General features: G+C 35.7%; 1 protein-coding gene across 4 annotated transcripts in view; it reads right to left on the bottom strand.

Annotated features, from left to right (window-relative positions):
• Ttll7 (tubulin tyrosine ligase like 7) overlaps nucleotides 1-25598 on the bottom strand; it is a 130533-nt gene that overhangs the window by 98305 nt on the left and 6630 nt on the right. Inside the window, exon 2 of one of the 4 annotated variants that reach the window (XM_063257677.1) lies at nucleotides 6977-7096. The exons of the other annotated variants lie outside the window; for them this stretch is intronic. The gene's annotated coding sequence lies outside the window, so the exon portion shown is untranslated. The remainder of the gene's footprint in view (nucleotides 1-6976; nucleotides 7097-25598) is intronic. 4 annotated transcript variants of the gene reach the window in all.

Below are 25598 nucleotides of genomic sequence, written 5' to 3'. Positions count from 1 at the left end.
TGCTTAAAATCATCCTGGCCTAAAATTCCCCAACTCAAATAAAAGAAGAGGATTCCTTACATGTTGCTTCCATGACACAGTTACCAGGCAGCAGCTTAAAAAGTGTCTTAATTTACATATTCTCCAATCTTAAACATAGATCCTCTAACTAAGGAGCTAAATGCTGCCACTGTATCAGGAGACACAATACTCTAAAAGGTTCTTGACTTTTTAAAAGCAGAAAATTTCAATTGTTCTGACCTGTAGAGTCAAATAAACTTGTCAAGTTTCTCTAACTTAAATTAAACCCCATTAAAATTAAGCCATGGCCCAAGAATCACTCCAAGTTTGGAAAATCCTCAAGGAAAAGAGCAACACTGCAGGCACAGCCCACTAATGCTCTGTATGCATCTAATAGGCAAACCAATATGTACTGTAAGATTTTAAGGACAAAAGAATAGTAAGTGCACTGCATTTCCAGATCATTACACTAGATGCAAAGTGAATTTATAAGATCATATTTGGAAAAAAATAAAAATATAACTTCAACCAAATAGACCATCTGTTAAGAAAACCAAATTAAGTTGTATTTTCATGAGATTAGCTCATTTAAAAATAAGAGTATTTCCCAAAAGTCATTTCAAGTCTTTAAAAAACTATCTATTGGCACCATAATTTCTGCCATGAAACCAGTCCTTTTATAGACATGCAGAGGAAAAGAACTATTTTTGTCCTTCATTCTAAAACACAACAGTGGAATGCAGAACAGAATCCGTGCATAAAGCTGAGCAGTGGCGCGCAATAATGCAGCCCAGGAGACTCTCACATAATATTACAGATTTTTTAATTTATTCTTTCTCTTGCTCACTACCTTCTCTCTCCACACACAGAAAATCAATAATGTAAAGATTTATCACCAGTTTATTTGTGAGTTTAATTATCTGTCCAATTTTTCATCACACGGTGTATCATGTTGAGGCACTAAACCTTTTTAAAGCCCTTGTATTAGGTGCTTTCACAAGGAAAAAAAATGTGCCTCCTACCTTCAGTGTATACATTGTTTTCTTCCAGAAAAGATATCAGCTCAAAAAATCTGAAAATAAAAATTCACCCAAAACTTATGATATACTAATTGTATCACCTATAAATATACCCCAAAATAACCCTAGAATATCTATAAAGATATGTGTAATAATAATCTCACAGCATGGATCTCAATGTTATAAATTAAACATTATACTTGACCAACAAAGCTGGCTTTCAGTTGTGCTTCAAAATATCTGGACTTAATATGTTTTAGTCTTACCTTGTATTCAAAATCATCCAATATACAAGTCTTATTAGCAAAAGCAAACAATGTATTCTTTAGAACAGTTTTAATCAAGGCACTTTTTAAAAAAATGGCCATTTGTTTTTATTTGGCTTAAACTAGGTTGGATGGCCTTGCCACACAGCTACAACTTACAAAATCTATTTTTAAAAAGACTTGTTTACATCAATACATGAAAAGATACATCTTATTATATACATGTGGAATGCAATTTTAAATATTCTCCCAACCAGTATTATTGTTTTCTTCTGTTATTTATTAAACCCAGTATTTCAAAATCTTATTTAAACAACTAAAACATAAGTGTCTTAAATTTTTTATTTTCTACATTCTCCACAGCACCTTGAATCTTGTTCTGTGTTTAGAAGTCCTTATAAGGCCTGGGGATATAGCTCAGTACATAAACATTTGCCTGGCAAATACAAGGTCCTGAGTTTGATTCTAGTACCAAAAAAAGACCTAATGATTATTTAAGAAATGCCATATTTCAAACTCTTTTATTGCTGCTTTGTCATCAGCAGACAGGAGTGCCTCATCACCTCAAAGATGGTAAAAAATGTGACAACTTAAACTTGTCACCTACTATTAAACTGCTAAAATCACTGAGGAATGATTAATTCACTTAAAAATGCTAAGTATCACAGACCAGTTCTGCCATCACATGAATAAGATCATGAATGGAAGTGACTTCACTGCCATGATTAATTTTACATGTCAACTGGTGGTGTCATAGTACTCAGATACTTCTTAAATTCCAGTGGGGATATTGCTATGAAATACTTTGTACATGAAATTAACATTTAAACCTGCAGACTCTGAGTAAAGCCAATTGTTCTCCAAAATGTGGGTGGCCCTCATCTAATCCGTTGGAACTGTAAGAGAAAACTGACTTTCCCCCAGCCAGAAAAGAATTCTACCTTCAGGCTGTTTATGAACTCAAAGTGAATACCAACTGTATCTAGTATCTGGCCTTGCAGTCTACTCTACCTATTTGAGATTTATAAATCTTCACAATCTCAAAGGGCTGATTCCTTAAATTCCTTATACTATCCTCCTCCTCCTCCTTCCTCTCCCTCTTTCTCTCAATCTTCCTCCCTCCTCCTTCTCCCCTCCCCTGTCCTCTTTTTCTCACTCATTCTCGTCCTTCTTTCCTCTCTCTTTCACTTTCTACACACACACACACACACACACACACACACACTCACTGAAGAACCCTAATACACTTATTATCCTACAAGATCAGCTACATTTAAGGAGACCAAAAATCTGATTTAAAATACTTCCTAGGGAAGAAGGTTCTAGAATAAAATACAACAAATATAACCAAGATCTAAAATTAAAAAACTAGACAATCACCACAGAAATGGATGTGAACAGCTATACAAAGAACAAGCTATAGGATTTATCTCTGAAATAGAAATGAGGACATGAGTAGATAATAGACTATCCACATCTACTACATTATTTCTTTGATTCTAAACCACACTACTTTGTGGTTAAATCCACATTGAAAACCCTCTATAACTGTGTCAGCTGTAAGCCAGGTGGCAGTCTTGATGTGGCCACCACTTTCCATTTCCACACATTACAATCAGCAGCATCAGTGTCAGAAGCTCATAAGGTCAAGCCATGTAACAGTCAATGGAATTTTCCTGCACTAAAGAAGGTAATAAATTGTGGTGAAAATCTGAATAATGAACATTAATGGTCACAGGAAGTTTCCTTATACTTCATTCTTCTATTTAAAAGTATATACAATTTACTTGTGTGTTTTGTCAGCATTAAGAAATTTTTTTGTTAGAATGTTTGTGACACATAATCCATCCACTGTGGGGAATCAGTACATATACATACTGCATCCTAATCCATGGTACTTCCCCTTCCTCTCCAATTTGCCCCATCCTTATAGCCCTTTCCCATCTCCACAAAGTCTATCTCCATATTTCCCATCATCTACCTTTTATTTTGCTCTTTAATTATTTACCCTTGGTATTCTTATATTAAGAGAAACCACTGGATATTTAACTGTGTCTAATTTATTTCACTCAGCATTATGGCCTTGAGGTACATCCATTTTCCTACAAATGATTCAAATTTATCTTTATGGCTGATTTGCTTCTGTATCCTCAATCCTGTTCCATTGGTCAGTATATTTGTGTGTGTGTGATATTTCCTTTATCTGTTCATCCGTTGATAAGCATTGCTTCTGAGATTTAGCCGTTACAAGTTGTGCAGCTATAATCATGGGTATGCACATAATCATTGGCTTTCAGGAAGATACCCAGAAGACATCAAGCTGGTTCAAATGGACTCTATTCTTAGTTTTATGAGGAATGTCTATATGATTTCCATAGAGGCTGTACTACTCTACAGTCCCACCTACAGAGTTAAACTCACTGTTCCCCACAACCTCACCATTATCTGTTGTTTTTTGAGTTCTTGCTAACAGCCATTCTTATTGGAGAAAGATGGAATCTCAATGTTATTCTGATCTGTACTTTTCCAGTGGCCAAAGACACCTAAGACATTTTCATTTAACCATTTGTCATTTGCACTACCTCTGTTGAGAAGTGTCTATTAATTTTAAGTGTGCAGCTTTTAAATGGGTCTTTGGGGTTTGTTTTTTGTTTTTTTTTTTTGTTGTTGTTGTTGTTTTTTTAGTTCTTTGTGTGTTCTAGACATTAGCCCTCTGTCAGTGGAACGCCTGAAAAACTTTTTCCTATTCTGTAGACTGTCCTTCACTTTGCTGGCTGTTTCCTTTGCTGCACAGAAGCTTTCTGATTTGATACAGTTCTACTTGTTGATTAGTGATGTTACTCCTTGTGTAAAAGGGATTCTGTTCAGAAAGTCTTTGCCTATGCCTATGCCTTCAGGAGTTTTATCTATTCTATATTCCAGCAGACTTGGTCTACGTTTATTACTAGGTCTTTGAACTATCTTGATTTAATTTTAGTATATTCTGCATAAGGATGACCAGTTTCCCCAGCAACATTTGTTAAAGAGGCTATTTGTTAAAGAGGTTAAAGAGTATGTTTTTTGACCCCTTGGCTAAAGATCAGCTGGATGTGTCTGGGTTTGTTTTGTATCCTCGATTCTATTCCACTGATCAGTATATTTTATGCAGTACCATGTTGCTTTTATCACTATAGCTTTGTAATATAAAAAAATTCTACGACTGTGATGCTTCCTGCTTGGTTTGCATTGCTCTGGACTGCTCTTGCTATTCTGGATCTCTTTTGCTTTCAAACAATTTCAGGATTTTTTTCCTACTTTCATGAAGAATGCTGTTGGTATTTTGATTGGGATTGCATTAAATGTAAATATTATATTTTGGAAATATGGATGGTTGATAATATTGGTTTTGCCTATCAAGAAATAAGGTATACCTTTTCATTTTCTGACATCCTAATCTCTTTTCAGAGATTATTGTACTGCAGTTAACACATTGTAATTGGGATTGTTTTCCTGATTGCTTTCCAGCTGGGTCAGTGTTAAGATTCTTTTTATTCCTTTTAATGACAAAAATAATAAGTTATATATAAACACATTTATTTGACTATAAAATTAATTCTCAAAATGAGAATCTGGTGTTTTTTACTTATTAATGTGGGAAATGTACACAACAGAGCAATTTCCCCTTGAATATAGAAATGTCTTCTGAGCCTAACAATGGGTTATTGCAATCAAAACTGACAACTTGAGTGTGAAAGTTTAGAATCTTCTAAAGATGTGAAATCAATTATGAATTGTATGCCAACATGAATTTTCACGGAGAGCATCAATAAAAAACTTCTTATAATAATTAGTAAATGTGGTGACTTCAAGAAACTGGCTGCTAAGTGGTACACAGGGTTATGACTGTGAATCACAGTATTTTATATATATTTCAGCACTTGGAATATTTGCTATACCACCTCTGAGGTTAACACTTTCAGAGTAAATCAAAATGTAAACTAACTGATCCTGGACTCCAGGAATTCAAGCCAAGACTGACATCATCATGTTAAAAATAGCCAACAGTGAAGTTACAAGTTATATTTGTATGAGGTGCTGTTCACACCCAAGTAAGAGAAAATTAGGAACACACGGTACATACTGAATTCACTTAAAAGATTTTCCTTTCAGACATGAACAGAATAAAAGGACACAGACAAAATCCTAGAAATCTTCTCCTAATTAGTGTGGAAATAGTCTTTTTTGAGATTCTGATTCTTAGTTTGGCAAATCAGGTTAGTAATACAACCTGGTCCAAGGTTAGTAATACAACAGGTCCAAGTAGAAATTCTAAAAAGAAGTTAAAAATTAAAAGATATTTACAAATTAAGGAACTGAACTATAGTTCTTCTCCTATCTACCATTTAGTTAGTAGTCTGTATTAGTTTAGGTTCCCCAAAAACAAACCCTTTTAGGAAGACTCATATGCCAGCAGTTTGGGGAAATACAGAAACCAATGTAGAGAAGTAGGATAGGGATGGGATGGCAGCCAAAAACGATGTAAAAGCTTACTACTTTATGAGCAGCTGGAGTTTAATCTCTGTCTTAGTTACTTTTCTCCTTAGTGAGACAAAATACCTGGCAACAAAAGCTAAAGGAAAGAAGATTCAGTTAGCCCAGTTTGTAGAGGGTTCAATCCACAATTAGCGGAGTCCAAGGCAAGGAGGCTTGGCAAAAGGGCAAACAGTTCACAGTGGTGGGGGACAGCAAAAGTAACAGCAGGAAGCAAGTTATGGCAGCCAGAAGGTGGCAAAGCAATGAGACAGAGAGAGAAAAAGAGAAGAAGAGTGAGGGAGAGGGAAGGAGAGAGGGAGAAGAAGAGGCAGGGGGAGGGAGGGGGAGACAAAGAAGCCAGGAGAAAGGAGTGGGGGAGAGACAGAGAGACGCAAAGAGAGGACTCTTTCTGTGCCTTATATTGTAAGCAGACCAACCTCCCTCGGACAGATATAGCACTCACACCTTAACTATAGCCAGAACCATGCCAGATCAATCAGTGGACCATCTACTAATCACATACCCTTAATACCAGCACCACTCACTCTAGTCACCTCTCAAAAACACCTTATGACCACATGAGGCTTTGGAGACACCTAAACGCAAGCCAAAACAATCTCTGAGGAAACTTGGGAGAACCAGTGTAAAACATACAGCTTTAGTGGGTCAGCTGTTGAAGACTACTGTACATGTGGGCTAATGTGATGGCCCTTTCATCTTCTGGGGCCAGGATGGGGAGCCTGGAGAGGCAGGTAACCTGGTAGTAAGAGGCAGCCTAGAAAGGAAAGAAAAGGCCCCAGTCCCAAAGCTTCCAGGAGAGTCCATAGAAGCACTCAAGCAAAGATCCTAGCAGGCAGTGGGGAGCAGGGACACTATTATGAAGTGCTAATGTACAAGGGATGTGGGCAAGGTTCTGAGGACATTACTCAGCCACACCCCTAAATGTAATCCCCGTTACAAGATATTACAGATAAGAGCAGGTGGAACTGTTATGAGGTGGTTAGGGCACTGCCCTCATGAATGATTAATACATTCATGCAAATAGTGGATTATAAGTTAATAGGTTAATAGGCTATCTCAAGAATGGGTAGGGTATAAATGTGTTTGACAGCTTCCAAGTAACTGATTCCAAAGTAGTGACTCCTCCAAAGTAGTCACATTATTTTTACTGTCACTCACCATAAAATACATGTTGTTCTCATTGCTCCGCATCCTCATCAATATTTCATATTATCAGTGCTTTGCATTCTGCCCATTCCACGAAGTATGTAGCAGGATTTCATTCTGATTTACAAATTCCTATTGACACACATTGTACAGCATCTCATTAGCAAATATGTCCTCTATGTATCTTCTTTGATATTTGTTAGTCTTCGACCTAGATTTTAATTGAATGCTTATTTTCTAATTATTAGGTTTTAATAGTTCTTTATCTTTTTTTTTTTTTCTTGCCTTTTTGACGCAGGTTCTCCCTATGCAGTTCAGAGTAGCCTTGAACTCACAGTGATTCTCCTGCCTCAGCCTCCCAAGTGCTGGGACTACAGGTATGTGGCTACAGGTATGAGCCACACCTGGCTCCTCTTTACTTATTTTTGACAACAGCTCTCTGTCAGATGTATCTTGCGGGTACTTTTCTCCCCATCTGTAGCTTCTCTTCTAATTTTCTCCACACTCTTTAACGAGAGAAGAGTCATGAAGTATGCTTGCTTAAAGTGTACTACGTCTTAACCTGGGTGATGCTTACACAGGTATATTTAAACTGATTCGTTAAGATTTGTACCGTTTACTCTAAATATATTGTCCCTGGGGCTGGGGATTTAGCTCAGCGATAAGCGCCTGCCTTGCAAGTGTGTGGTCGTGAGTTCAATCCCTGGTACCGATAAAAATGAAAAAGACAAAAAATAAATAAATATATTGTCCCTAAACTGTTAAAAAAAAAAAAAAAGGTGGTGATATGTATCATTAGAGACACTAGAAGAAAGAAGAGATTGATTCCAGGGTCGCAAAAGTCAAACAAAGAGTTTGATACAGATTTTGGCTTTGTTCTTGTGGGGTCCAGTTCATACCAACCCTGTATTCACCACCAGACACAGAAACACAAGTCCTCTGTAGGCATCTTCCAATCTCTGTAATAAATTTCTTATTCTACATCATTTTCTGAGGTTCTGGCTCCCTGGTGGAACACCAAACCAATCCAAGTGCCTACTAGCATTCCTTTTTTTCCATCTAGATCCTAAACTATCTTCTCTTTCACTTCCTGTACTATAATCACGCATCACTCCTAAAATATAGACTTTGCACATTCTCTTCTTTCTGCCTAGAATCCAATCTCTCCTGTCTCCAGCCTTTGTCTAATTAGAATTCACCTTCCCTGACATTATTCTGTACCAGCATCTTTATTTCACAGCATTTATCATAGCAGTTTTACATTATGATCTAATGATTTCATTCTATCTTTCTCATCATTACAAACTGATAAATAAGATGACAATGTTGGCTCTATTCATTTAGCCCAAGCAACTAGAAAACCACCTGGAATGTGATAAACAATAAACACTTGTTGAATGAATGAATACTTGTTCTGAATCAAGCACTGTGTTAAGTACCTATTTAGGTTTCTTTTATAATAGTTACAAAAACACACTGAGACCAATTCCATTATCATTACCCTTTTGCAGATGAAGATACATATTGTAAATAAGACTTGATACACTTCTATTATAGGAAAGGCAGATTATATTGGCATCCAGTGTTAATCCCCGCATCCTCACAAGACTACAGAACCAATTTAGTAAGAACTGTTTTCTTCATTTGACAAATTAAAAAGCCAGGATTAAAGAGGTAGTCAATTTAATGCTGTTTGGGGTTCTACAGGACCCAGTTCAGGCCTTGAATTCAACCCTACACTGTCAGTGATGTTCAGGATCACCAACTCTACCATGACTGACCTCTACAGTAAACCCTCTGTATGTACCATCTTCTTTCAAGAGATCAGTGAAACAGAAGGGAAGACACAACCCAGCACCTTAAGAAGCACATAGTTCTATGCTCATGACAAACAATGCCATGGTTTATTTTTAAGTAGCACCATATCAACACATCTCAAGTCCTTTGGTGAAAAGGAAAATAGAACATAAAAATGTGTAACATATCATATTTATATGAAAAATGTTTTCAAATTACTTTACTTAACTTTTCATAAAAAATGTATATGAAAGAGAAATATAGTAAAGGAAGAAAACAAATGGGATAGGATTTCCCTTTCTGAGCAGCAGGAACAAAAGCAGAGCCCGACATATAATATAGTATAATTTTTTTTAAATTAGGCATAATTTGTATGCATAGCAGTTCTCCAATATTTTACTCATAATAGTTTGATATGGGATATAAATTACTGAGTATGAACTGTTTCTTCCACCTTTGTGAATAAGTCACAAATTCTCAGGAGAGTGATTTTTAATAACTGGGTTATCCACCTCATTCCTAACAATTCTCTCTCAAAAATTACATCAAAAGCGAAATAAACCTTGAAAACAGTTTTATTAGATTAGTCAAAGTTGGTTATGCCATCCTATTCTCTTATGTATATTAACACAAAACGGGTTTTTCCAGTTCATGATTCACTACTTACTTTTAATTCAAAAGGCACTTATTGAAATAGGTATTCACTAAATAAATGGTGGCTTATTTCTATGCTACAAATTGCAATGGAAATGAACTTTTTAAAACACTAATCAAGTAGAAGCAACAATTGAAACAGCTCCATCAAACTATTTTGAGACCTATTTCCATTTTCATAAAGCCATTTTACCCTTTTCCTTTTCCAATTTTATTAAAATATTTAAATTTGGTAAGTCAAAAGATCTTATAAAATTATATATGACTATATATCTTACATCTCTGATCAGCTGAAAGTCATAAGAAATTGTATGGTGGTGAACCTATAGCACACATGCCAAAGCAGGCTGTTTGTTATCACTGAAAGCTCTAAAATAGTCACCATCATTGGTGAGCTACAGATAGATAAATATAGACTGACAGACAATCATCTAGTAAGTACTGATTAGTATGTGAATAACATACAAATTTAAAGCTAGTATTACCAAAAAAGGAATTTTGTACACCCTTTGATAGCTATGATGACAAAGTGAAGGGATGTTGACCAAAAAAAAAAAAAAAAAAAAAAAAAACTCAAATTATAATATGAGAAAAATGAGAATTAAAATGAACAATTCCAATGAACTTGCATATTAATCCATAAAAATTTGTTTTAGAAATATAGTCTTTCTGGAGGGAAAAAATCTTCAAATTTTCTAGTTACAACATAACACACAATCTTAAATGTGGGGAGGGAAACTACATTCCACTTTTTAATTTAGAACTTTTGGCTCAGATGAAATGACTTTATGATCTACTTTTCACAGCTTCACTTAACACTGAAGGCTCAGCTATTACAGTCAAAGTGCAACCATGGCTGGCACTGAGCAGCGGACAGCACTGCTGATTCTTCTCCAGAAGCGACAGCTACAGCATCCACAGTGCTCATGATGGCCATAGAAGGTAAAGAATTGATCATAAGCCAACTACTTCCCCTACAGCACAAACAGAAAGACTGGGAAGAGACAAAACTCACAGCTTAGTTTGACTTGAATTTCAATTAAATTTAGCTGGTTTTGGCCAGAAGTGGGGTTAGAAATAGGAATATGCAAACTGTCAAACATTGAAAAATCATACTGTGATTCCAATATGGAATTTCAATATATTTTTAGAATAAAGCAATGCTTTCCTGTTTTGTTTAGTGCCATCTACAAGAGTCCTGCGATCATTTCACAAAAATATTTAAGCTGTTCTTTATTTATCATTCTCTGTAGGGAGCCAACAACAAAACAATGAATTTCTCGTTTTGTTCATTCAGAACATTTTTTTTCACATAATATTTATCTCACCTGCCAAACATGCAACTAAACATCATAGAGTTAAAATAATCATCTTTCCTCCATTATGGAATCTGAGGCAGCTGCCTAAGTAGACTGTGAGGGTAAAAATGATACAAACACCAGTCAGAAAAAGAGATTAAGTTACTAATGTTACTAATGTACCCAGGAGACTACAGGAACTCATGAAGCTTTTCTTTCTCAGCTTCCCAATCCATTTAGCTGGTTCATCACAAACAAAAGATCACAACCAGAGGACAAAGCCTTAACTAGAACTCTACCAAAAGTGTAAAGATACATAAAATATAGTCATTAAACAAAAGGAAAAAAAGACTACCTTTCCCCCATCATGCTCTAGAATGTCTTACTGGAGATTCTGCAAGTTACACAGGAGAAATTTTCTTCCTCAAAAATCAAATATCATCATCTAAAGCACAATGAACTAATTCACCTCACCCTAGCAAAAATGGCTAATACCCAAAATCTAAGGATAACGAGGGCTAGCAACTGTGGAGAACAAGAATCGAACATTTTAAATTAGGACAGACATATGGAAAACAGCATGGACCTATGTGCAAAAATTAAAATAACCCTGTGATCCAGAATATCCATTAGAATTCCAGGAGAGTCCAGGAGATCCAGTGGAATCCATTACTGAGTATATATCCAAATGAAATAAAAATAGTAAGTCAGAGAGACATTTGCATTCTTATGTTCACTACAATATTATTCACAATAATCAAGAAACAGTACAAATTAAGTGTCTATCAATAAATGAGTGGACATCCTAGGAACAACAGATCCTGCAGAAATCTAGAAAATCATCAAAGCTTACTTTGAAAACTTGTATTCTAATAAGATGTAAAATACAGAAGAAATGGAGAGATTCCTAAATACTTTCAAAAATGTTATACAGATTTAATATAATTCTGATCAAACTTCCAATAGCATATCTCACAGAATTAGAGAAAACGATACTAAACTTCATCTGGAAACAGAAGAATACAGCAAAGACAATTCTAGGGAACAAAGGCATAACAAAGGGCACCATAATCTCTGACTTGAAATTATACTTTAAACCTCTGTGATTAAAAACAGTGTGGATTGGCAATAAAACAGACCTGAAGATCAGGGAAACAGATTAGAAGATGCAAAAACAACTCCAGATACGTTAAGTCACCTTACCTTTGACAAAGGTGCCAAACACTTTCACTGGAAGAAAGACTGCCTTTTTAACAAATGGTGCTGCAAAAACCATCTCTGCACATGCCAACAATTAAAACTGGACCCCTATTTTTCACTATGCACTAAATTAAAATGCAAAATAAATTAAAGATCTAAATATTAAAACAAACATTAAATCATCTCAAAAACAATATACATAAAATTATTGAAGATAGTGTAGGCAAAGTGAATAAAACCTCATTGCACAGGAACAATCACAAAGAATTAACAACTGGGATCTCATCTTATTAAAAAGCTTTTGCACATCAAGAAAGAGAAACCACCGAGTACAGAAACAATGTACAATATGTGGAAAAAATGTTTGCCAGATATTTCTCAAAGGATTGCTACCAAGAACATATAATGAACTCAAACAATTGGACCTCCCAAACATAAACACCCAATAAAAAAATGAGCATGAGATGAATACACGCTTCTCAGAGGAAGAAATACAAATGACAAATACATAAAAAATGTTCAACATCACTGGTCATTTGAGAGATGCAAATTAAAACAACACTGAGATTTTACCTCATCCAGAAAGAATGGCTATTATCAAGAAATCAACCCACAACAAATGCTGGAGGAACTATGAGGAAAAAGGAACCCTTCTCCACTGTTGGCGGGAATATAGATTGGTGCAACCACTGTGGAAATCAGGGTAGAGATTCCTCAAAAAACTAGGACTGGAGATTCAACCCAGCTATTCCCCTTCTGGGTATTTTCCCAAAAGAATTAAAATCATCATACCACAGTGATATATGTGCACTCATGTTTGTAGCAGCATAGTTTATAATAGCCAGACCTTGGAAATAACCTAAGTAACCACTGACTGAAGAATGGCTAAAAAGATACAGTATTTTTACACAATGGAGGACCATGCAGCCATAAAGAAGGATAAACCAAGGCTTCTGCAGCTAAATGGATATGACTAGAGACCATACTCATAAGTGAAATAAATCAGACTTGCATGTGTAAACGTCATACTGTCTCCCTAGTGTGAGAAGCTGAATTATATATATATATATATATATATATATATATACACATATGTATGATAGTTAAACTAATAACTTCTCTTAATTCATTAAAAGGTTTGTGCTAATATTGTTTGAACGATTAAATGCCAATATTCTGTACTCTAAAGATAACAATATGCAATGTATTAATCATTGTCATTCTCTAATTATCTTGTGTTGAAATTTTGTTTTTCTCTCTTTAAAATGAAAAGATGGTTGAAGTTATGTAGTATACAGACACAATGAAAGACTGTTCAGATACAAATACTATCCATACTATGAAATCCTGCCATTCTTAATACACGAATCGAACTGGAAAGCATAACATTAAGTCAAGTATCAGGAATAGAAAGACAAGTATCACATGTTATTACCCCATGTGGAATCTAAAGAAGCTGATCTCACAGAAGTTGGGAGTATAATGGTGGTTACCAGAGAGCAGGGACATTGAAGGTGTAGGAAAAGGTTGATCAATAGGTACTAGAATACAGACAGACAGAAGCAAAAAGCTCTAGGGCACAGAGATAGTAATTACGATCTATATGTTTCAAAAAGAAAAATGTGGAAAGCTTTCACCAAAAGCAATGACACATGTTTGAGGTGACAATACATATATTCTGATTTAACATTATACAATCTTTAGATGTATTGAACATTATTGAATATCCTATTAATATGTATTAATTTTATATTTTGCATATCAGTTAAATTTTTTTTAAAACTAAGATAAAAGATACAATAAAACAAATGTTAGTTTTCCAACGGGAAATTATAAATCTCAATTGTGGAAAAAGATGGCATAAATCAAATATTTTAATATTTTATTTCTTTATATTTGAGTTTATATCAGTTTAAATTGAAATTATACCACAAGACTTTCTACTAAAGAACGCAGTTCTTTAGCATTTGGAGAAAATATAAATGAGAATGATTACAAATCATTTATAGAAAACCTTGACACTCTATCAGTGATCAAAATGAAAAATTTTTATATGAAATATTTCTAGTTATTATAAATTAGTATTCATTATTTCAAAACAGTTACATGGGTTACTGTATAAATTTCAGTCTTCATTCATCAGTTTAATATGCATCAAAAGTACCTAATGAACTCAGAATTATGACCATGACCTTCCCATCAGACTACTTAGGGACAGCAAAGACAAGTGCTTTTCTCTTGGTAGCTTTTTTTTTTTTTAGAGGCAGACAAAAAGATCACGCTCTCATTTCAGCAGCCTGCAGACACACAGGGAATCTGAGTTAGTCCCTGTGGGTAACCTTAGATGGCTTTTAACAATGTGAGATATATGTGGAGATCATAGCATTTGCTAAAGATGAATTGTGAAAGAATTACTAATGAAAGAAAATTCTACTCAACAAAGATTCCAACAACCCTTAATGATAAAACTATGTGTAAAGGGATGTTAGCCACCATACCAAATATTACATAATGTCCACTATCACTGCTCCTGTTCAATATAGTATTCAAGACTAGCAAACTAATGCGATAAGAGATATAAGTAAAAGGCATACAAATAGGAAAATAAGAAATCAAACTATATTTACAAGTGATATATAGAAGACTCAAAAACTCTACCATAAGACTCTCAGAACTGATAAATTATTCAGCAAAGTGGTGGAATACAAAATTAAAAGAATTCTAGGATCTGGGGATTTGGCTTAGTTGGTGTAAGTGCCTGCCTGACAAGAGAAAGGAAGTGGGGAAAAAATTCCATTTGTGACAGCGTCCAAAAAAATTAAATACCTCAGAATCAACTTAACCAAGGAGGTAAAAGACCTCTATAAGGAATACTTAAAAAAAAAAAAAAAGAGGATATTAGAAAATAAGAAGACAGCCTGTTTCCAGATCGTCAGAAACAGTATCATCAAAGTGGTCATATTACCAAAAACAAAAAAAGCTTTATGTAATTTCTATCAAAATATCAATGGCTACTTCCAGGAAGATGGTAGAGCGGTAAGCAGCAGGGAAAACAGTCTCGCTGAGAGTCACCGCCCAGACGCTGGAATACAGCATCACGAGGAAGACAAGAAGGAAAGAAGTGGGCCCCCTGGACCCAGGAAGATCTGAAGTGGGAAATGAAGCCCACAGAGAGAAAAAAAGAAAAACTTCATCAAAGAAGAAGGTGGTAGCTGGTGACGCCTTCTCCCAGAGCCAGACTCACTGCACGAGAGAAGCTGTTTGAACCCAGGGATGCACAGTGACAGCTGACCACCCCAGAGGCCTCTGTAGAGAGACAGAGGATACCTCAGAGAAGTAATCATCACCTAGGGGTCCTAAACACACCCAATAAAGCAACCCACCGTAGGCAACTTACAATCATCACCCCAGGAATTAAACTAAAAAAAGAAAAGAAATGAGAAGACAGTTAAACAAGATGCTACACCAGACATGCCGTTCACCAAAGGCAAACGCGGGGGCAATAATATGGGACAATGTGAAAGATCCCAAGCAGGTGTCTCTGAAGTGGAAAAAACAAAGCAACTTAATGAGGTTCTGGAAAAAACGGTATCAGAAATAAACTCTCAAATGAGGGATTATCAAAATACACACTATGCACAGCAATAATGTGAAACACAGGGACACCCAATACTAGCCAGAGCAATTAGACAAGAGAGAGAAATAAAAGGAATAGGGATAAGAAAGAAAGAAGTTAAATTATCATTATTTGCAGATGACATGATACTCTACTTAGAAGACCCCCAAAATTCCACTGAAAGATTCCTAGGTATAATAACTAAGTTCAGTAATGTAACAAAGTCAACACTCAAAAATTGACAGCATTCCTATACACAAACAACAAACTCACTTAGAAATAAGAGAAGCCACATCTTTCACAATAGCACAGGGACACTCATACCAAATTTTTAAACTACTAATCAAACTATCACATATTAACAAAAGTAATTTATTTTTAAAATGACTACAATATGCAAAAGAAAAATATTGAAATTGTTTTACACTTTTTAAAAATCTCTTTAATATCTTGCTTCATAGACGACAGATGAATTTTTACATATGCTTACACATTCAAATTAAGTTGTTTCAGCTGAAGTATATGGGAAAATCTGATATCACAGAGATCTGCACTTGCAAGAAAAAACTACTTTCATAGCCTTTTCATGCAATTATGGATATAACATACTTCCTAATTTCAAAACATATTTGTTCTCTAGAATCAGAACAAAATGACACTGGCACAAAAACAAACACACTGACCAATGTAATAGGACAGGAGAGCCAGAAATAAATCCACATTTTATGGTCAACTGACTTTCAAACCAAAGGGAAAGGACAGTCTCTTCCATTAATTGATCTCTTAATGTATTTATGTATTTATCTCTTAATGTATTTAACTCATGCTCTGAAAGATAAGTCCAAGAACATGGCTGTGACATCTGGTAAGGGCTCCCTGCTGTGTTGTGACAAAACACAGCAAAAGACATCATACAGTAAGGCAGAGCCAACCAGCCAGGTAAGCTGCTTTTATAATAAAGTCACTCCATCAACAACATTTACCTATGAATCCACAAATTCAAAAATGAATAATCCATTCATGAGTGCTCTGCCCAATCACCTCCTAAAGGCCCCACTTCTAAGATGATCACAATGCCAATCAAATTCAACATGAGTGGGTACAAATCATGTGGGGACAAATCATGTTCCAACCATAGCAAATTATACCACAAAATAAGACCCTTATCTTACACCTGTACAAAGCCAGCTCAAAAATGAAAGAAAAACTTAAATGTAGGAGCTAAAACTATAATTCTGTTAGAAGAAAACAGAGAAAAAGCTACTTGACATTGATTAGGGTTTTGCATCTTTGTATGTAATCCAAAAAGTATAATCAACAAAAGCAAAAATAGACAAATGGTATTGTATCAAACTAAGAAGCTGCGGCACAGCAAAGGAAACAATTAGCAAAGCAAAGAGCAACTATTAGGATATAAGAAAATACTTGCTAACTACACACCTGGTAAAGGTTAATATCCCAAATGTCAAGAAAAATAATCAGATAAAATTGGGCAAAGAATATGAAAAGACACTTCTCAAAGATGACGCAAAAATAGTCAACTGTTATATAAAAATTACTCTACATCACTAATAATCAGGGAAATATACATAACATGGCAACCATAAAACCATCTCACATCTGTTAGAATGGCTACTATCAAAAAGACAAAAGGTAAATATTGGAGAACATAGAGAAAAGGAACTCTTGCACATTGTTGATGAGAATGTAATTTAATATGAAGGGCCCTCAAAAAAACTAAAAGCAGAACTACAGTGTGAAGCAATAATCCCACTTCTGAGAATATTCTCTCCGAAGGATCTGAAATCACTGTTCACTGCCTCATTATTCACAAGTTGTAAGATACCTACATGTCTGTCTTAGGCACTTTTACCATCACTGAAACACAATACTCAACACCCAAACCTAAAGAAGGAGAGCTTTATCTGGGCTCAACGTTTGGCTCCAAGGCAGAAAGGGCAAAGCAGAGGAACACAGTGAAGGAAATCTGCTCACCTCATGGCAGCAAGGAAACATGGAGAGAAGGGGAGAGATGAAGAGGAAGATGCACCTTTCTAGGTCATGACCCCACTGGGCCTCCTCTTCTGACCAGGTCCCACGTCCCAGCAACAAGTGAGCTACAGTACCCCAATAATCAAGTCACCTTCCAAATACATCAGGTTCTGGGGGCCATTTTAAATTCAAATCTCAACAGTGTCTATCAATACACAAATAAAGGAAAAAGTATGTATATATGTATAATGGAACGCTACTTACTCTTTAAAGGGGGAAATCCTGTCCTTTGTGACCAAATGGATGAATCTAGAGTGATGCTATGCTAAGTGAATATGCCTGGCACAAGAGGACAGATATTGATTGATCTTACATATGAATCTAATACAGTTGTATTCAGAGCATAGAAGGATGACTACCAGCGGCTGGGATCGGGAGGGAAAAGGTATGGGCAACAGTTGATAAATGGGTATGAAGTTTCAGGTAGACAGGGAGAACAGGATTTGAGCTCTCCTGCTCAGTAGGTGACTACAGTCTAAAATAATGTATTGTACGGTCATGTGATTACACATAATGACAGGTATATAGCCTGAGAAATATATATTAGACAATTTTGTCATTGTACAAACAGCATGGAGCACCCACACATAAACCTAGAGTACTTTGCCCACTATTACACATGTAGGTTGTACAGTACATATAAACCAATTGCTCCTAGAATATGCACACACATAGCATGCTACTCTACAGAATTCCACAAGCCTCTGTAATACAACGCTAAGTATTTGTATATTGTGACACATCTAAACATCAAAAAGATACAGTAAAAATGTAAGGATTTTTCAGCTCCATTTTAATCTTATATTACTATTATCGTATATACCATCGTTGCTCAATACATGACTACTGTATATTTCAAAATAACTACAACAACAAATTTCAAATGTCTCAACATAAAAAGTGACAGGTAAACTAAGTGGTGGGCATGCTAATTTACTTCATTTAATTATGCCACACATGAGTCCACATATTAAACATATGAAACACACATACTATGTACTCTCAAAATGCATACAGTAATATCAGTGATAGCTTTTTAAAAAGTCAATGGTTTATTTTGCACTTTGAATAGAACTTTTATCTATGCAAAACTTTTTAACATCATGCATCAGTCACTGCAAAACACTGGTTTAGACAGCTGTGCAGACATATAAATGTTGATATATTTCATTATACACTCTGGGGAAGAAAAAAAAAGATGTCATCAGAAAAGCACTTAGGTATTAGAGAGCTGACAAGTTCACACAGGTGGATTAAAATTTCCAAAACCCTGATTTTTGTCTTGCAAGCACAAATTCTGTCATTGGCAAAAAATACTGTCAGCAGTTGTTGTTTTGTTTTTTTTTTTTGAAGTCATAGACTCACTTAATTTTTTAAATGCCAAATACCTAAGTCTGGAAAACTATGATTTATATAAAAATCAAATAAAATGACACTCTATGTAAAAAGACAGCTGATTAAAGGTGGAATTCCAAAATGTTACATGAGTGCTTGTCACATGAATGCTCACACTAATCTTTGATATGCAACAGAAATGCCCTTTGTGTATTTTCCATTGAGTAAAACAGTAAGAAAGCAATGCATTCTGACTTGGGGTCAAAATATAAATGGATTTACTTTCCCCAGTTCTTCCACTTTACCTGCAACAAACTCCCCTCAAAATTATCCACCAGACAATGAAATAGGATTATTTCAAATATGGGAGTAAGAAGGCAGATGGCTAGAACTTCAAGACCTGAGGAACAACCGCTGAGTTCCCTGGGTTTTCTTTTATCACCGCCTATATATCCCAGGTTGGGCACTAGAGTCCTCCAACAGACAAATAGGCTTACACAGGAAAACCCTGGCCTCTCTGGCCAAATCAAAAGAAAGTCAAGGAAAGCCCTATGAGGAGCCTCTGTTCCCATTTCCCAGGTAAGAATATTTCAGACAGCCTGATCATTTAACTGAAGCAATGTCAGCAGAGACTTGTGTCTCTCTTCCCTTTAACCAGATGTATAAGGAGACCCAGGTCCAGCACCTCTGTCCTTTTCTTCATCTTTAAGAAGGGGCACCCCAGGGAAGTGCTTTAGTTTCAGCAGGGAGAGGCAGAACCCTTGCAGCATCACAAAATGAAGTTGCAAAATACCACTGTGTTGGCTCTAAAAATTTAAACTGTCACCAGAGCTACAGTGCACAAAGGTAGGCCAGAACCCACACATTACATCTCAAAATGCTGACTACTTGCTCAATGTAAGATTTAAATAGGACGAGCAGTCCCTAACATTGCTACAATGTCAAGGATACAATGCAAATTCATTTTTCAGACAAAAATCCAGGAAATCTGAATGAGAAAAGATGTCAAAATCAAGACAAAACAGATACTAGAAATGACTAACAATTTTAAAGCAGTTATTTTTAACATAAAATGCTTCATGAATCAATTTTAAATCCTCTTGAAACAAATGAAAAAATAGCAATATCAGGAATTAAATAAAAGTTATTTTAAAAAGAACCAAATGGTTGAGCACAGTGGTACACGTCTTTAATCCTAGCTACTTGGGAGGCAGGAGGGTTACAACTTTGAGGTCAGCCTGGGCAACACACACAGTAAGATCCTGTCTCAAAATATAAACAGGGTTGAGGATATAGCTCAGTGTGGTAAAGCACACCTAGGTTTGATCCCCACTAGTATAAAAGAAGACCAAATGGAAACTATAGATAAGAAAAACATAATTTAAAATTTAAAACTTGATGGATGATCTCAGTTATAAAGTGGTAATGGTTGAATACACAACCACTGAAGCCCGCATTAATAAAAGAAATGGTAATACAAGTCTGAGACTTTCAAAAATGAAAAGAGAGTAACAGAAAGGGTGAAAACAAAAGTATACAGAATGGACTACCACAAACCTCATAAAATTCTTTAATCACATTTTATGCAACATGTAACACTGGTGTAGTATCCAAAGCACATAGACAAAATACTTTTTAAAATTGTATTTAGGACCTAGTCACCAAGCCATCACCAAGGCTTTGGATACCTCCCCCTTGAGCTCCCTGCTTCCCAGCGATTCACATCCTTCTCCCCACCTTCCACAGAGCTGCCTTCCACAGGCCATGTTGTGGATTAAAAACTGATGGTTAGTTTAATGCCAGCTGAATTAAAATCAGCATGGTGCTGAGCATAGCTGGTCTACCTGAGAAAAGTTGCCAGCATAAAGGAGAAAGAGAAGGTAGGCATTGTGGGTTTCTCTACGTGTTGCTGTTTGAGCCAACGGTTCTCATGACTGGCTTCCCAGTGTGAGTTCGACCACTGTCATCAGAGGAGCTCAGGACCTTGTTGGTGAGAATGACTGTGTTCACTTTGAGGAGCTCTGGTCCTTACATGGAGCAACACTTCCCAGCTCCAGAAGGGAAGATTTATGCCATTTAATCTCCAGGAGAAACTCGTCATGCTGGCTTTCCTCAACTGTTCTTATCATCAGAGAAGTTTGGGATCTCCATGTAGCTGAGGATGACTGCAGTGCTTTTCAGGACAGCCCTGGTCTTTATTATGAGCATGACTTCTTGACTCCAGTGTAGAACCTGAACCTACCAGCACAGCTCCTTCACCCCACTGGCATAGCTTCCACCGCTGAGCTTTGGGCCTTCCCAACACAGATCTGTAAAACAGACTGGCGTGAGTCCTTCTCGTGGGCTCTAGACCTCCAGCTGGACTTCTGGGAGGCATTGTCATGGGTTCTAGGTTTTCATCTGGACTCATGCAGACACTGCTGTGGAATCCAGGCCCATGGTCAATATTCTGTGTCTTTAGTGTTCGGGACAGATTTCCTGCACTTTCTTTTGTTTAACTCTGGGTGACCATCATAAAATAATATTATAAATTATGTGTCCTGATTCTAATTGTTCTCCTCACACCCCCTGACTGCACAGGCCATTTCCAACAAGGAAAGGGAATCTTATCGTACGTCTGCTACTAAGAACCTACTTCCTACTGGCACTGAGGATGATGATGTCATATAAGAATCCTGCCATTCACTGATGATTATGATAAAAAGCAACTGGTCAAGGTATTTAAGAAAAAAATCTGCCTGCAACGGCATTACATCAAGCATCCAGAATATGAGAAGTAATTCAGCGCCAGGGTGCCCAGCATAAGAACCTATGCGGTTCCTGGCAGAGATTGGACTGGCTAAGGACAACTGGCTGAAGGTTTGTGGGTTTTACGTGTTTGTGGCTCATGGAAGGTGAAGAGAGGATTTCCTTGCAGTGCGTAGAATGCCCTTTCAGTCCCCTGTCACAGTTCAAAAATCTCACAGCTTGCATAATGTAACCATTTGGGGTCCACTTTCACTTGGGCTAGTATAACTCCTTTAGCAAGAAACTAAGAAGAGCCATGCTATCTACAAAAATAAATAAATAAATTTATATTTAGAAAGTAAAAAGTAAGACATCTTAACTGAAAATACAGGTTCCTACGTTAACTCAAAGTGATGTCAACAGCGGACAGTAAGAACCTAAAGCACCCACTAAGAAAACTGTACAAAATGACATAGAAAGTGACATATATCAAAATGTAACTCTAAAAAGTGTCCAAATAATTCACGGAAAGAAAAAGAAAAATAAGAAAAGACATAACCAGAAAACAAGGGAAAAGAAAAAAACAACTTTAATATCAGTAATTACTTAAAATGTCAATACTATAAATGCATCAGCTAAAACAGGCTGGCACATTAAAACTTCATTTTAACTATATGCTGTCTACAAATTCCTCTTTTCACATATAAGGATACAACTGGGCTCAATATAAAAAAAATACATATCAGGCTACCATTAAGTTCAGAAAGCATAAATGTCTAGAACTTCATATACAGTAGAATTCAAAGGAAATAAACATATTAAAGGCAAGGAAAGGCATTACAAAAGGTTAAAAAGTTTAACTGACCAATAAGATAAAGCAGTCCTAAATGTATATGTGTCGAACAACAGAGCTTTAAAATTCATAAAGCAAAAACTAATAGAGCTTCAAAGGAAAACACAAAAATCTCCAAATATAGTTGACTTGAATACCCATTCTTGACTATTGAAAAGTATTACTAAGTGAAAATATCAGTAAGAACATAGGAAAGTTGACCAATACCATCAATCGATGGGATCAGTTTGCTATTAGAACAGTAATAAAAAACAGAACACATATTCTTTCTAAAGTCCATATATATTCAGTTGTGGCCCAGAAAACCTATTTAGGCAAATTTAAAATAATTTAAGCCTCTTAGAGTATATTTTCTGAGTGGAATTAAATTACAAATCAAATTATGCTTTCTCAACCAGGTCTGCCAGGTATGGCAGTGTGTATCTCAGATACTCAGAAAGCTAAAACGGGAAGAACAATTGATTGGCAACATACTGAGATCCCATCTTAACAAATTAAAGGAAAAAAAACTTTCTCAACATGGGTCAAAGGGGACTCAAAGGAAATTTTTAAAAATACGTAACACTGAATGAAAATAAAGCAACGTATCACAATCTGTGGGATAAAGGCAAAAACCACATTTAAAGAAAAATTTAGAAAACTTAAATGCTAACAATGGAAAAGAGAAATAACCACAAATTGATAAAGTGCCTGCTTTAAGAAACTAGAAAAGTAAATAAAAACCCAAAGTAAGCAGAAATAAATCATATACATGCATATGTATACAAAAATCAATGAACTTGAAAACAAATGAGTAGAGAAAATAGGGCAAGAGTATTCTGACAAAACTAAACAAAGAAAACACAAAAAGGAAAGAACAGTCTATATGAATATAGATACAAAATTCTTTAACAAAATGTTTCAAATTGAACCCACAATGTGTGTGCATGTGCATATGTGTATATACACACACACATATATGTAAACATTCGTACAGTCATGACTAAGAAAAACCTTTCCTTGTGGGCAAAGCTGATTCAATATTCAAAAATCAATCAGTGTAATCCACTGCATCAACAGATTAAGGAACAAAAATCACACATTCCTATCAATTGACACAAATCATTTGATGTAATTCAACAACCACTAAGTGTAACCACAATGCAGTAGGCACAGAGGGGAACTTCCTCTAATCTATAAGCAGCACATCACCTGTATAATGGTGGGTGACTGGTTGCAAGACTCTCCATGAATGCCAAAATCTCTGAGTCCTCAAGTCTTGTATGTAAAATAGTATAGTATTTCCATATAATCTGTGTATGTCCGCCCTTATTCTTTAAGTCATCTCTTGGCTATAAAACCTAATATAAGTGTTATATGCATACCTACATATACATCTATACATATGTATGTATATATATGGTGTAACTGCTATGAACACTATGCAAATTCCTCTAAAAATGCAAAATAGAACCATGTGGTTCAGTAAATCCTACTTCTGGGTATAATTTAAAAAGAACTGAAAGCAGTTGTGAAGTATTTTCAGGCTCATATTCATGGAAGCATTATTCAAAATATCTGAGATGTAGAAGCAAACAAAAATAAACACTGAGTAAATAAATGAAATATGTTCATAAAATGGATTACTTGATAAATGCCTGCCTGGCAAGCAAGAGGTCATGAGTTGATCCCAGTACCAAAAAAAAAAAGGATTGTTTGGTCTTAAAAAAGAAAGAAATTCTAACATATACTACAATAGGGATGAACCTTGTGGACATTAGTGAAATAAGCCATTTCCAAAAGGACAAACATTGATTCTGCCTGTATGAGGAAAGTAGAGAGTGAGAATCAAAAGATGTAGTATTTCAGATTTGCAAGGTGAAAATGATCTGCAGATTTGCTTCATAAGACGCATGTAATTAATACTACTGGGATGTACACTTAGAAATAGTTTAAATGATCAATTTTATGTTATGTATTTTATATAATAAAAAATTATAATGAAACAAACAAGTATTATAAAACATTAATTGGCAGAAAAAGTCATTCTTGTGGAATCCTTAAAAAATGTCAAGGCACTCAAATAATTACATGAATAATAATAGTTTTACATTATTCTGAAGCAAAAAATTACTACAAGAATCCCTCCTTAAAGATAGGGTGACAGGTTTTTAGCCACATAAATCTGCCAGTCATGGCAACATGATGAGAGAGACCATAAAAAAACACCTACCAGTCTTCTTCCTCTGGTGCTCCAGACCCAAAACAGATTTTCTGCCTTTCCTTCCCACTTGCACTCCAATCCCTAGATAAAATGTCACCAGCTAGTTTAGCAACACCCCAATGACAGTTAATATAAGCAGCCCCTAACTGGTTGTCTAAAAGAGGGCCTCTACATTTCTCCACAACCTCTACCCTGCCTGCTAAGTAAAGGCCTCTTCCTCCTGCTCTCCCCCTCCTCCTCCTCTTCTCTTCCTCCTCCTCCTCCCACTTTGTCTTTTTTATCTCTCTCATTTTCTCTGCTTCAGATTGAGTACCAAAAAATACTCAACCACAGAGTACATATATTCAAGACTCTCCCACTGTATGGATTAAACCTCAGATAAACTGACCTATATACTCTAGTGGTAAAATTTATTTTATAGATTAGGTACAGTAAGAAAATAAAACAACTATAAAACAAAATATGCTGTAATAAAAATTATGTAAAGGTGCTTTCTCTCATCCATGTTCTCTTTGTCTGTCTTACTGTACTGTGACTTCTACAAGTGATTTTTTTTCCTTCTTAAGTTGAGAACTTGTACAATTTTACATAAAGAAAAGACCTGGAAGCTTCTCTTTGAATTACCCAAACTCAGTTGTCAGTCCTAATTGCCTTACTCTTGTGCTTTAGGGCCATTATTTATAAAAAAATAAGCATTACTTAAACCCTGCACTAGGATATTGCTATAGAACGGCCCCTAAGTGACAAGTAGTGTACCCAGCTTAAACACACTGATAACAGGGAGACTCCAGCTGGATGGAAGGAGGAGGAAACATCATCCTGTGTCCCAGAACAGCATGAAATTTAAAACTTATGAACTGTTATGTATAAAAATTTCCATTTAATAGTTTGGGCCATGA

This window comes from Cavia porcellus, unplaced genomic scaffold, assembly GCF_034190915.1.
Source record: "Cavia porcellus strain 051 isolate PalLab524CR breed Dunkin Hartley unplaced genomic scaffold, mCavPor4.1 scaffold_1, whole genome shotgun sequence".
Classification (NCBI taxonomy): domain Eukaryota; kingdom Metazoa; phylum Chordata; class Mammalia; order Rodentia; family Caviidae; genus Cavia; species Cavia porcellus.
Note: the sequence above shows the minus strand (reverse complement) of the source record. Positions and strands in the feature narration are given on the sequence as shown.